A 15,303-nucleotide genomic window follows, 5' to 3' on the forward strand; every position below is an offset into this window, starting at 1 on the left:
TGAGGGGAAGGCTGTGGATGTGGTCTATCTGGACTTCAGCAAGGCCTTCGACACCGTCTCCCATAGCATCCTCCTGAGAAAGCTGGCTGCCCACAACTTGGACAAGCGTACTCTGCACTGGGTTAAGAATTGGCTCGAGGGCCGGGCCCAGAGAGTGGTGCTGAATGGGGGTGCTTCCAGTTGGCGGCCGGTCACCAGCGGTGTCCCCCAGGGATCAGTACTGGGCCCAGTCCTGTTCAATATCTTTATTGACGAGGTGGATGAGGGGATTGAGACCATCATCAGCAAGTTTGCTGATGACACCAAGCTGGGGAGAAGTGATGATCAGCTGGAAGGCAGGAGGATTCTGCAGAGGGACCTGGACAGACTGGAGAGATGGGCTGACTCCAATGGGATGAGGTTCAACAAGGCCAAGTGCTGGGTCCTGCACTTTGGCCACAACAACCCCATGCAGCGCTACAGACTGGGGACAGAGTGGTTGGAGAGCAGCCAGGCAGAAAGGAACCTGGGAGTCTGGATTGACAGGAAGATGAACATGAGCCAGCAGTGTGCCCAGGTGGCCAAGAAGGCCAATGGCATCCTGGCCTGTATCAGAAACAGCGTCACCAGCAGGTCCAAGGAGGTGATTCTGCCCCTGTACTCAGCCCTGGTGAGGCCACACCTCGAGTCCTGTGTTCAGTTCTGGGCCCCTCAGTTCAAGAAGGATATTGAGGTCCTCGAACAGGTCCAAAGGAGGGCAACCAAGCTGGTGAAGGGACTCGAACACAGATCCTATGAGGAGAGGCTGAGGGAGCTGGGGGTGTTCAGCCTGAAGAAGAGGAGGCTCAGGGGAGACCTCATTGCTCTCTACAACTACCTGAAAGGAGGATGGAGCCAGGCGGGGGTTGGTCTCTTTTCCCAGGCAACTCTCAGCAAGACAAGAGGGCATGGTCTTAAATTGTGCCGGGGGAAGTTCAGATTGGATGTTAGAAAGAATTTTTTCACGGAAAGGGTGATCAGACATTGGAACGGGCTGCCCAGGGAGGTAGTGGACTCTAAGTCCCTGGAGACATTTAAAAAGCGACTCGATATGGCACTCAGTGCCATGGTCTAGTGACTGTGGCGGTAGTTGTTCAAGGGTTGGACTCGATGATCTCTGAGGTCCCTTCCAACCCCGCCTATTCTATGATTCTATGATTCTATGATTCTATGATTCTATGATTCTATGATTCTATGATTCTATACTGGTTTATTCTCATCTGTACTGATCTATGCTGGTTTGTACTGGTTTATTCTGGTTTGTACTGTATTTATTATATTTATTATTATATACCGCATATTATAATCTTATATATTTTAGAATTACTTATAATATTAATAATAGTAATGTTTATAATATGTTATATACAATACATAATGATATATATATTAATAAATATATAATATATATCATATATAATTCGAAATAGATAATAGATAATACATAAAAATATACAAATATATATATTTTAATATTTTATATTATTATTTATTAATATTCATTATTATGTATTATTATTTATATTATTATATTTATTTTCTAAAAATATATATATTATTTTATTATTTATTCCTTATATATTATATACTGTATACCATTATTTATTATATAGTTCATATGTATTATTTATTATTATATGTTCATATTTATTACCATATAATTTAAATTATTATTATTAATTTATTATTATGTAATTTATCTCTTATATTTGTTATTATATATTATATGTATTATTCTATATAAATATTTATTGTTATTTGAGTTACTTATAATCATTTATTCCTGTAATTTTTTATATTTATTATTATATATATCTTTCTCGTTTTTTAAAAATTATTATAATTTATTTAATAATTTTTTTAAATTTACTTATTTTTATTTATTTTTTATTTTAATTATTTATTATTTATGTAATTATTTTATGCATTTATTTATTTATTCTTTTATTTTAAGATTCTATTTACAATTATATAATTTTATTAATTTCAATCAATTTTCCTTTTTACTCTCCATTTGATTTCTCTGAATATTCCCCCCACGCCCTCATTTCCAGCTTTGGAGCCCTCAGTAGAGGGCGGCGAATCAGCGTTAATTGGGCAGCACTTTAATTGGAGAATTAAAAGGGGAGGAGGGGTTTGGTCACGAGCATCACTGGGGGGAACCGAGGGGAGAGGGGCACATGGGAACAACCTCATGAGGGGCAGCTCGTACTTAGCCTATGGTTGAGGAGTGTGTTGGATTGGCCATGAAACTTTATCATGCTTTGCTTTGCTTTGTTTGCAGAGAGGAAAACTCCTGCTGTGCCCGTGTGCAGCAGTTCTCTAAGGAAAAGAGGGGGGAGCTGGTGCAAAGGAGCTGAACCATCCAGCTGCAGAGAGCAGGGGAGAAGTCTGATGGGAGGAGAAGTGATGCAAGTGCCAGGGGCCAAGGAGAGCAGTGGTGGGGTTGGGGAGGTGAGGAGCAAGGGTGTCCATCCAGGGTCAGACCTCAAGGAGCTGCTTCTCCTGCTGGTGCAGACCTCCTGAGGAGACCCTCTGGGTCATTATCACTTGGAGAATGCTGCTAGAACCTCTCCTCTGAAGTACAAATAATGAAATATTTCCTCTCAAATAAGACTGCAAAGGTGCACATTGAAATCTTCATCCTGATATCCATCGGGAACAAAATTAATAACTCCAAGGAGCTCTACAGGTCTTGAAGACATGAAGGAAAAAACAAAAGATAAACAGCTCCTTTGGGGTTTTCAGGCTCATTAAATGAACTTCAGATATTGAGAGAAGAAAAAAAAAAATCTCTGATAAAGTCAAAGTCAGAAGCAAAACCCAAAATACCTTCACACACTGATGGGCCCCCCTGAGCCTGCCAGAGCCTCCCCATGGCCTCGTTAGAGCAGATCCCTGGAGGCCATGATTGCAGGAGGCAAAGGCCCTGTGCTGGTGGCTGGAATGCTGAGAAAACCCTTTGGTTTGTTGGATGCAGCAGAAAGGCCAAGCCCTGACCCCAGGCCCTGGGAAGGCAGATCCTGAGAGCCTCAAGAGAAAGTTTCCTCTCCCCAGCCTTGGTGGCCCAGGACACTGCTATGGCCAAGGGGACAATGACCTCACTCCTTGACAGAGCCCTTGGCCACCTCTCCTGCAGGCTGGCCTACACTGTCCATGCCTGCAGCTCCTTCCCTTCAGGCTGTTGTCACCCTTCCTGCTTTCCCACCTAACTCTCACCCCAGCATTTCCATTCATTCTCTGCTTTCTCTCTGTTTATCCCTGGCTTTGCCTTGAAAACAAAATCCTGGGCTGATCCAGAACCCTTCTAGGAAAACCTGTAACACAAGGATACCCTTGGGGTGAGATTTCTTGTTCTTTTCCTCCAGGAAGAACCTTCCAAGGTAACCATTGTGATGGTTTTGGACTACCAAGAGAAGTTCCATCATAAGGCTTTATAGAACGGTCTGGGTGTGAAGGGATGTAACAGACCACACTTGTGTTTCTCATGATCACTCCAAAAGGACTGCCCATACCACCTGTGTGAAAACTTCCTCATGGTGCAGCCTGGAGTTTTGCTGGGATGGGTACAGAAAGCCTCCTCCTTAAACCTGGGGGTTAGGGTTGGGAATGGCTGGGGAGAGATGGACAATGGCTGCAGGGTGACAAAGGCCCAGGGACACCATCCTGCTTGTTCCGTGCCACCAAGTGCACAGAGCAGCCTCCTCTGCCCTGCACCTCCATCTCTGGGCTCCCTTCAGCAGCCCTGGCTCTGCACCGCAGCCCCTGCTGGCAGTGTTCCCCTCCATGGCCATGCAGGGCCAGTTACACACACACAGCTTTCTCTGCCAGGGTTTCACTTGCCAGCCCAGAACAGCTCCCTCCAGGCTCTCCCACCTCCCCTCCCCTCCCCTCTCTCCCAGCACAGCCCAGTTGCTGCTGGCCCCACACCAGTGCCCTCCCCAGGCTGCTCTGGGCAGTCCCACCACAGTCCCAGCCCCTCGGAAGGGCACAGCAGCTCCTGGGAGGCAGAGAGAGCTCAGAGCCCCAGATGGGTGACCATGCATGGCAAAAGGAGCAGGAGGCACCCTGTGTCCCCTGCTCTCCTCTCCAGGAGATCCGCAGAGCTCTGCAGCCCCTCGGGGCCATCCCCTCTGCCCAGCCCAGCACAACAGCCCTGGCCCTTGTGCTCCTCAACAGCTCTGACTGCTCCAGGCACAGAGCAGCCTTCCCAGGGCTGCTGCAGCCAGGGAGGGGCTTTCACTTCCCATTCGTTCATAGTACGCAGAGCAGAGACAGCAGACAAAATATTTGTTGCAGGTTCCTTTATTTCACTTGAAATATGTGGAGTTTCTCCTTTTGCACAAAGTTTCCTTACTGGTCACGAAGGATGAGTGCATATTAAAAGACGAGGGATGAATAATGATGTTACTTTGAAGAAATTAAAATAACAGTGGAAGGAAAAGGAAATAAGGTAAAGAAAGACAATCTTTCAATGTCCTGAAACACACTGTGAGTCATCTGAAGAGGACAGGACGACACCTATGGCTGCTGAAAAACCCTGACCATTTCCTCAGTGAACCCTTGAGCTCCTGGTTCCTCATGCTGTAGATGAGGGGGTTCACTGCTGGAGGAACCACCGAGTACAGAACTGCCATTGCCAAGTCAGGGATCGGGAGGAGATGGAGGGGGGCTTCAGGTAGGCAAAGATGGCTGTGCTGATGAACAGGGAGACCACGGCCAGGTGAGGGAGGCACGTGGAAAAGGCTTTGTGCCTTCCCTGCTCAGAGGGGATCCTCAGCACAGCCCTGAAGATCTCTACGTAGGACACAACGATGAAAACAAAACAGCCAAAAGATACACAAACACTGACCACAAGAAGCGAAATTTCCCTGTGGTAGGAGTGTGAGCAGGAGAGCTTGAGGATCTGGGGGATTTCACAGAAGAACTGGTCCAGGGCATTGCCCTGGCAGAGGGGCAGGGAAAATGTATTGGCTGTGTGCAGCAGAGCAGTGAGAAACCCAGTGCCCCAGGCAGCTGCTGCCATGTGGACACAAGCTCTGCTGCCCAGGAGGGTCCCGTAGTGCAGGGGTTTGCAGATGGCCACGGAGCGGTTGTAGGACATGATGGTCAGAAGGAACCACTCTGATCCAATAAAGAAGAAAAGAAAAAAGACTTGTACAAGACATGCCTTGTAGGAGATGTCCGTGTTGTCCCCGAGGGAATTGGCCATGGCTTTGGGCAGAGTGGTGGAGATGGATCCCAGGTCGAGGAGGGAGAGGTTGAGGAGGAAGAAGTACATGGGGGTGTGGAGGTGGTGGTCACAGGCGATGGTGGTGATGATGAGCCCGTTGCCCAGGAGGGCAGCCAGGTAGATGCCCAGGAAGAGCCAGAAGTGCAAGAGCTGCAGCTCCCGCCTGTCTGCAAATGCCAGGAGGAGGAACTGCCTGATGGAGCTGCTGTTGGACAACTGCTGATTCTAAAAGGCATGGGGAGCTGTTTGAGGAGGAAACACAATAATTCAGGACACAATTCTCTGAAAAATGAGACCCAATTCCCATTCCAAATCTCCATCCTACACACACACACTTTTCTAGTTCTTCCCTAAAGCCCATGGCTACAACCCTGCTTGTTGATGTTTGTGTCTGCAGCAGGGACTCTGTTCACTGGCTGCCAAGGAGTTTTCCCAGCCCTGCAATGAGGGCTTCATGCAAATGGTGGGGACAGGGACCAATATCAGAGTAGAAATTATTCATATGCAATCATTGGTGATGCCAAAGTCTTGCATGTTCTGTGCTCTCTGCATAAAAGAGCCCGCAAAACAGAAGGCAGTTTGAGAGGTTTGTTTTTTATAGCTCCCTCCATCTCCTCTGGGGAGTGTTCTTGGGGATCAGAACCCCTCAGCATTGCTGCAGCACTCAGGCAGAACAGAGTGAGCAAAGAGCATTGCCTGCAGCTGCATGCAGAGAAGGGGGAGCTGGGCTGTGTCTCTGCCTCTCGCTGCTGAGAGCAGAGGGACCCAGCTCAGAGCACTCAGTGTCTGACCCTTTCTCAAGCTCTCAGCACCCCGTTTCCAGCCCAGGACTCACGAGGCTCATTGTGCCCCCTGGAAGGCAGCTCCCAGCTTGGACAGACAGCCCAAGGAGACAGCCCAGGGATGGAATGAGGGCATCTGATGAAGGGAGGTCAGCTCCCTGCCCAGCCTCACTCAGACTGCACTGCCCAGAGCTTCCCAGGGCAGAGCACAGCTGGACACCTCCTTGCCTGAAACCATCTGCATGGCAGGAGCCCCAAGAGCTGTGCCTGCAGCTGAAACTCTCGCTCCCAGCCTGACATCAACAGCAAGAGCAGCTGAGGGGGGCATGGAGAGAGGCAGAGGGGCACTCAGGAAAGCCTTTCCCTCCCCCAGCCCTGCACTGAAATAAATTTGAGGCTCTTTGAGCAAATGTAACCGAATAATAACTTTTATTGATTACAATAAAACAAGGATTAGGCAAGATACCCAGCGCTGGACGACAGGGGAGTCCTGCTCTACCTCCTGTCCCACACCCCAAGAGTCCACAGCTCTCTCTTATATACTCTGTCTTCCTCATCCTTCTCGAGTTTTCTTCGAAGTACTCTGCGCATGCGTGACTTGTTGCTAGGTTGAAGCTCTCCTGTCTTCCTCAAGCATCTTCTCCCACATGCTAAAAGTTTCTTAACACTTCAAAACTCTCTAAAATTTAAAAGACACTTTAACTACGTTTTACATAGAAACAAGGACATATCTTTTAATGCGTTTACATATAATTTCAACAAGAACATAGTTGCCTTTTTCCCTATTCATAGCCAAAATAAATCAGGAACACATTCCAGCATATATTCTATCACAATCCCCCCTTTTCTCTTATCCTGATTTATTTTGATCATATCTTTGCAACTCTTTCTCAGCCAATTCCATCACTTCAGCCTGTTCCTCATCGGGTACCTGGTTATATTTAGTTCTAATAAGCATCAGATGTGCTGCTTCTAACCTTTTTTTAATGATAACAATTAGTTTGTTAAATATACAAGGCCCAAAGGTAAGTGTAAACAATAACAAAAGTAACGGTCCTGCAATAGTAGACAACAGAGTGGTAAGCCATGGAGACTGATTAAACCAGCTTTCATACCAACTTTGGTGTGACTCCCTTTCCCTCCTGCGTTGGTCCAATCTCTTTCGCAATTCACTCATAGTGTCAATTGCTACTCCAGTGTGATCTGCATAGGAGCAACATTCCTCCCTTAATGCTACACAAAGACCCCCCTTTTGTAATAGTAATAAATCCAGACCCCTACGATTCTGTAATACAACTTCCGATAATGATCTGACAGATTTTACCAATCCATCAATCGCTTGTTCTATTTTACCTATATCCTCATCTACAGAGATTCGCAATGCTCTGATTTCCTTTTGTTGGTTAATCAATGAGGCAATTCCTGTTCCGGCACCCACCCCTCCTGTAGTTAAAAGTGTTGCTATAGTAAGGGCGGTAACTGGCTCTCTTTTCTCAAGATGATGTTCTGGGGTGATGTGCTGTTCCAAAATATATTCTTTTGGATGATAAGTGATTTTTGGTATAATAGCAACCTGAATGCAATAATCATGGGTGTAGTTGAAAATTTTTAATGATAAACAGGGGGTAAGTCCTATACTGTGACATACCCAACGAGTATTAGGAGCTGGAAGCAACCAATCTGCTCGTTGCTTCTGTCCCGGATTCAATGTAGTATGATTGTACAGGTGCTCCTTGTTCTTAGGGACTGTGCCGATACATCGTCCCTGTCCTGTTACTTGAGAGAGAGTTATCCCCTGAATATTTTCCCTATTAATTTTCCAAAGACATTCTCCTGGATTTGTTCCATTTATTCTTTTCCCTTTAGCTGTCACTCCAAGAGCTTCATAAAAAGGGGGTCGAATATTGTAGCACAACCAGCAATCCTTTGCTAACGTAGGATTGGTTTTGTTTAGTAAATTGTAACTGGCTTGCATAATTTTCCAAAGAGAACCATAGCTGGAACGTTTATCGATTTCGTCTGCCGTTTCATTATTTGTTTGGGAAATACCTGATCTCCTTCCCAGTGTTCTTAGTGAGCGATTGTCCACCTTTATCTCAGGATCAGGGTCCCCTAATCCTGGATTAGGACCTATAAGTTCCGGCCCTTTGGAAACAGATTCCTTTTTTATGAGAAAATGACCACCCCTATCAGTACCTGGTTCCCACAACCTAGCTCCCCAAGTCTTTCCCACTATCCATCCCAAATCTTCTGGTTGGGTGACGTTAATATAAATCCATTGACAGCTTCCTCCTTTAACAATGCTCCCTCCAGAACGCTCCGGAGGGTCACAGCCATAGGGACCCCATCCTACCCTTAAAAATCTATCTGGATTGTCAACCCACCAATCCGAAGCAACGGTTTCACAACCCCAGTAAACACAATAATAGTGTCCAGGATAATTGCAATACCCTTTGCCTGGATTTGAGCTGGGACAAAAATAGAAACCTAATAAATTCAAGCAAGGCTGTGTTTGCACAATATCACATAGATAGCTAGTAAAGCTAGGACCACCAGGAGTAATCTTTGTTTGAAGTACTTTTTGATCTTCCCATCGTATCAAGGACCACTTAAATGGTTGGTGGGGCATGTGTATTTCAGCCTTTGCTGCTCCTATCATGACGAAATAAAATAAGGTTAAGGTGGTTAGGGGTTTAAGACAAGTGTAGCCTTGTGATGATGTTGCCCTATTCACATACCCTTGTCCTATTATAAATTGTTTCCCCAAAAAGACCTTATTCCGACGATAACGTTTGACATATTTTCGAACAACATAACACGCTAAACAGAAATGCCATTGTTACAAACATTGGAATGACAATTTTCACAGTCTGCTCAGTCTTGACACAGATAACATCTGAAATGAGGATACGTTGTTTCTCAATTAAACCATATTCATATACTGCGTAAACATAACGTATATATTCTTTATAGCTCTTAAAAAAAAATACAGTGTTGGATAACATCAGAGGGGCAACCTATACTTTCAACAGTTCCTAGTCCATATTCTTTACAGCATTTTAACATTCAAATTATATTCCTTTGAATGGCATTTCACCTCCAGAGTCACAGCAAATATACCTATAATAGAACACAGTGAGCAGAGTGAGCAGAGAGAGAAACAGGGAAATAAATTTCGGTTCGTATTATATGCCAATCACAATAAAATCAGAAGGGGCGATCTTGAAGTGAGTATTCCCATGCACTCTACCTCCCTACCGGTTACGCACTGTTTCCGCTGTAAGAGTTCTTGTCTCCACACATATTATCCTTCTGTCTCACTCGTCAACTCGGTTGCGTCGAGCTACGAGGAAAGAAAATTCTTCTTGACAGCAAGGATATTCTTCAGGAGCCCTCTAGGAAATCAAAGTGCCATAATTGTTAATAGGGTTAGTAGATGCGGGTAATAGTTTTTATTTCAAAGCTCGAGCATTAATCCTCCTTCTGTTATTTATTTCCATCTATACCTTCGTCATTGTAATTTGAATTTTAACTCTCCCGGATTTCCATCTATCTGCCACTCTGGTCCTGGTTCCTCCACTGGTCCTTTGATTCTACTAGCATGTGTCCATCCCTTTTCAGCTGTCCTAACTGCAGTCTCAGTAGTTAACAACACAAGGTAAGGACCTTCCCATTGTGGTCTTAATGTTGTCTCTTTCCATGCCCTGATCAAAACCCAATCACCTGGTTTCACATGATGCAATTTTAGGTCTAATGGTGGTCTCTGGGCTAAAATTCCCCTTTTCCATAAGTTTTCCCTATATTTCATTAATGTTGTCAAATATACATTCATATTTCGATCTGTGATCATAGGATGATCCTGTGGTTCTCCCATATTATAGGGCATTCCATACAGCATTTCAAACGGTGATATTCCCATATCAGTTCAAGGTTGTGTTCTAATGTTTAGTAATGCTAGGGGCAAACATTGTATCCATGACATACGAGTTTCTAGCATAAGCTTTGTTAATTGTTTCTTAATCTCTCTATTCATTCTTTCCACTCTACCAGAACTCTGCGGATGCCAAGGAGTATGATGATCCCACTGTATTCCCATTGCTTTAGTAAGATCAGTTAAAATTCTGGATACAAAGTGGGGACCTCTATCCGAATCAATTGTTTCTACCACTCCATATCGTGGGATAATTTGTTCTAAAAGAATTTTAATCACTGCTCGTGCTGTACCTCTTGCTGTAGGGAAAGCCTCCACATAATGGGTCAAGTGGTCTACCATTACTAATAGGTACCGGTATCTCCCGACCTTAGGTAATTCTGTAAAATCAATTTGGATGTTTGCGAATGGTCTGCGTGCTGCCGGTCGGCCTCCCTGCGGGGGTTGTCTAAGGTGGCGACTATTCACTTGCAGACAGATAGCACATCCTTTTACTACCTGTTTTGCCAAATCGTCTGCCCCTATACACATATATTTAGTAGCAAACTGATCCACCAGTCCCCGTGCTCCCCAATGAGTTACACTATGAATCCTTTTCATAATTTCAATGGCCACAGATTTTGGCACAACAGTTCTATTATCTTCTGGGAGAGTCCATTTCCCTTGAGAATTCTCTCGCAGTCCCATTGCCTCCATCTTTTGTTTCTCTGCAATAGTGAAGCTGTAAAGTTTCCACGTGTGCTCTGAAGGTGACAGAGGTTTTGCTCTGGGACCCATCCTTGGTACTGGTACTGGAAGGGACGCGGCTCTTTTGGCTTCTTGATCTGCTGCATTATTCCCTCTACTTTTAAAATCCAGCCCCCTTTGATGGCCTTTCAAATGTACAATTGCAATTTTCTCTGGACCTCTTAAAGCTCGCAAAACATCTTTAATCAATTCTCGATGTATTAAATTCTTTCCTTGTGAATTTATTAATCCTCTCTCTTCCCATATTTTACCAAAGGTATGAACTACTCCATAAGCATACTTAGAGTCAGTATAAATAGTGCCAATCTTGTTTTGCAAAAGCTGTAAGGCTCATAATACAGCATAGAGTTCACACGCCTGCGCCGACCAGGAATGGTGCAGGAGTCCTGACTCAATAACTATTAATTCCTCTCCTCCAATAATAGCATACCCTGACACTCTTTTTCCATTTATAACACGAGAAGAGCCATCTACGAACAACTTATCTCCTTCGTCCAATTCCTCTTCCTCTAAATCTGGTCTAATCTTTGTCTGTTCCTCGATGGTCACCAAACAGTCATGCATCGTACTGACATCCTCAGGTACTCCATATAAAAATTCTGCTAAGTTTTGTAAACCCGTAACCTCTAAGGATAACTTTGGAGAATCTAACAAAATTCCTTCATATTTTAAGAGTCTAGCATCTGTGATCCACTTGTCAGCTTTCTGTTGCAAAATTCCTCTGATGTTATGAGGGGAAAGTACTTTAAGTTCCCCATTGAGAGTGATTTTATTGGCCTCTTCCACAAGCAAGGCACACGCCACAATTGCCTGTAAACAAGTAGGCCATCCTTTGCTGACAGGATCTAATAATTTAGACAAATATCCTACAGGTTTCTTCTTCCCTGCCCAATCCTGGGTTAATACACCATAAGCAGTACCTGCTTCTGTATTTACAAATAGATAAAATGGCCGTTTTAAATCTGGTAAGTTAAGAACAGGGGCATTTATCAAATCATGTTGTAACCCCCTTAAATTTTTCTCATCACTTTCACTCCATTTTAATAATCCATCCTGTCCTAATTTTTCATATAAAAACTTAACCTTAGCACTATAATTCTCAATCCATTGCCTACAATATCCGACTAAACCTAAAAGCTGTCTAACTTGCCTTTTGCTTCTAGGGGGTGGCATAGAAAGAATGCCTTGTACTCTTTCAGGATCTATCTTCTTTTCTCCCTTTTTTAAATAATGCCCCAAATATTTTACTTCCTCCTCAACAAACTGTAATTTTGCCTTTGACACTTTCAACCCTTTTGCACTCAAGAAATTCAACAACTTGATACTTTCAGTACGAACCTCATCCTCAGTTTCCCCAGCCAAAAGTAAATCATCTACATACTGAATGAGAACTACTGTCTCCATCATTTGATATTCTTGTAAAATTTGCTCTAGAGCTTGACCAAATAAGTTTGGGGATTCTGTGAACCCCTGGGGAAGAACAGTCCACCTCAATTGTTGTCTTCTGTGTGTAACTGGATCCTCCCATTCAAAAGCAAAATAATCTCTGCATCTTTCATCTAAAGGACATGTCCAAAACGCATCTTTGAGATCTATAACACTGTAATACTGCTTCTCAGGTCCCAGCCGGCTCAGCAAAGTATAGGGATTTGCTACCACTGGGAAGCGGGCTACTGTTCTTTTATTTATTTCCCTTAAATCATGGACCAACCGATATGACCCATCCACCTTCTTTACGGGCAGAATGGGAGTATTAAAAGGGGACATACAAGGTTCCAAAAGTCCTTTATCCAATAATCTGTCTATCTCTGGCTTTAACCCTGCCTTCCCTTCAGGGGAAATAGGATATTGTTTAATTCTCACTGGCACCTCAGGTTCTTTAATGGTAACCATAAAAGGAATTATATCAAGTTTTCCTATACTATCGGGGGTATACCATACTTCCGGGTTGATTTTTGCCTCATCTGCCAACCTTAAAGGACAAAGCTTTATCTGTATTTCTTTATTCACTACCTCTATATTAATACCTAGCTCTATTATCAAATCCCTTTCCAATAGATTAAAATCTGCTTCTGGAACTAACAGAAAGCTCTCTATTTTAATTTTACCATTAACCTCTATTAAAACATACTTAACTATTGGAACCTCAAAGGGTTCCCCTTTAGCCCCTACCACTTGGGCAGTTTCCTTAGAGACATTACAACCCCCAGGCAATTTCTGAACAGTTGATCGTTCTGCTCCAGTATCTACCAAAAATTCAACTTCCTCTTGCTGAGGACCTATTTTAAGTTTTATCAAGGGCTCTCGATGTTTTTGTGTCCCCAGCAGATAGAGCCCCTGACCCCCCTAATCTTCCTTAAAGATTCTTTCATCCTTCAATCTTTTCCTGCATTCCCGTCGGAAATGCCCCTTACCTCCACAATAAAAACACACACTTTCTCTCCTTTCTATCTGGGGAGTTCGTCCTTCATTCCTCTGGTCCCTCGGTCCTGCTTTGAAAAACGTTTCGGGCCTCCCGGGCCTCCCTGTCTCCCTGACTGCTGCTACCATCATCCGTACTTGTTTTCGATGATTTTCTTCGTCCCTCCTAACATATACCTTCTGTGCTTCCCGCAGCAACTCATCCAAACCCCTGTCTTGCCAATTCTCTATTTTTTCTAGTTTCTTTCGGATATCATCCCATGATTTTGCCACAAATTGCGTTTTTAACAAAGCCTGCCCCAACTGATTTTCTGGGTCTAACCCAGAATACATTTGTAAATTTTTTCTCAGGCGTTCTAGCCACTCAGTAGGCGTTTCATCCTTCCTCTGTCTCTCGTTGAACGCCTTGTTAATATTTTGTCCCCTAGGCACTGCCTCCCGAATCCCCTGTATTATAATTCCCCTTAAGTCCTGCATATTAACCCGATGGTCCTGTTGTTGATGGTTCCAATTTGGATCCTGTAACGGCCATTTAGTATCCGCTAAAGGACCTTGAACATGTTGCGCATCCCAAATTCGCATCCCTGCCCGTCTGATCATATTTCGTTCTTCGGAGGTAAACAAAATATTCAATATAGCCTGTAACTCTCCCCACGTATAAATGCTGGGTCCTAAAAACTGATCTAATTTCTCTGCTACTCCCAGGGGGTCTTCTAAAAGATTCCCCATTTCTTTCTTGAATTCCCGCACATCTCCCGTACTTAGGGGAACTGATACAAAACCTATAACGGGATTTGGACCTGGGCCTCCAATAGGCATTTCCCTAAGTGGGTACAAATTATGCTGTTGTTTCTGAGCCCGTTTCCGGGTTATGGGCCCTTGTATCTCACTAACAGATTCAGGATGGTTTTCTACGGGGGGTAGTGCATTAGGGGGTGAGGGGTTATCCAGAGGGGGTACATATGGGGGAGGAATTAATGAGGCCTCTTCCTCCTCCCTATTCTTCCCTTTCTTTTTCTCATTTAAAGGAAGCAAGAGAGCAGGTTCCGTACTGCCTGGTCTAGTTAGCCACACACTCGCATAATCACTCTCTTCCTGACTGAAAGGGGTTTTACCGTTTACCCATAAATTCAGCTTCTGTTTTACCCAATCCTCTGAGGACCCAAACATGGGCCAAGAGACATTCTGAAATATCTCCTTCCCTCCCCACACTGTCACACAATAACAAATAATTTTTGCTCTATCCTTATTCTCTGTATTGGGATAAAGTTTCCAGTTATCTAACATAAATCCCAACGGACTATCCCTAGGTACTGGTGGAATTTTTATGGATTTTTGGGGCTCACTCTTTTTTTGTCCCATCTTCCGGGGTGAATCCAATCGACAATATATCACTCGCTTCCCCTTGTTCATGGCTCACGCCCTCGCAGGCAATGAGAACCGCACTACTGAGGGTCCGCACTCGCTTGGGGAATCCAAGCTGCCGGTTCCCCTCTCACACACACACCACTCACTGCGCCTCCGGGATACCTGACCCAAACCGGACAGATCCCCTTCGCAAATACTCACGCGTCCCGCGTCTTCGTCCGGATCTTTGTGCACAAAGTTTACAGGGTCTACCGGCCCCCTTTTGCGTAATACCTTGAATTTAGGTTCGTCGGTGCAACCGGGACAGGAGCTGGATTACCAGGGCCGCCAAATAACAGGCGGGGGCTCCCTCCCCTGGTAGGACCAAGAATCCGAGTCATGGCACCAAATTGAAATAAATTTGAGGCTCTTTGAGCAAATATAACCGAATTAATAACTTTTATTGATTACAATAAAACAAGGATTAGGCAAGATACCCAGCGTTGGACGATAGGGGAGTCCCGCTCTACCTCCTGTCTCACCCGAGAGTCCACTCCTCTCCCTTATATACTTTGTCTTCCTCGTCCTTCTCGAGTTTTCTTCGAAGTACTCCGCGCATGCGTGACTTGTTGCTAGGTTGAAGCTCTCCTGTCTTCCTCAAGCATCTTCTCCCACATGCTAAAAGTTTCTTAACACCTCAAAACTCTCCAAAATTTAAAAGACACCCCAACCACGTTTTACATAGAAACAAGGACATATCTTTTAATGCGTTTACATATAATTTCAACAAGAACACAGTTGTCTTTTCCCTATTCATGGCCAAA

The 15,303-nt window shown here is 44.4% G+C and overlaps 1 pseudogene; it reads right to left on the minus strand.

Annotated features, from left to right (window-relative positions):
- Positions 1-4,514: 4,514 nt before the first annotated feature.
- Positions 4,515-6,624, minus strand: LOC139790561 (olfactory receptor 14J1-like; annotated as a pseudogene).
- Positions 6,625-15,303: the final 8,679 nt, after the last annotated feature.

Source organism: Heliangelus exortis (assembly GCF_036169615.1).
Source record: "Heliangelus exortis chromosome W unlocalized genomic scaffold, bHelExo1.hap1 SUPER_W_unloc_2, whole genome shotgun sequence".
NCBI classification, from domain to species: domain Eukaryota; kingdom Metazoa; phylum Chordata; class Aves; order Apodiformes; family Trochilidae; genus Heliangelus; species Heliangelus exortis.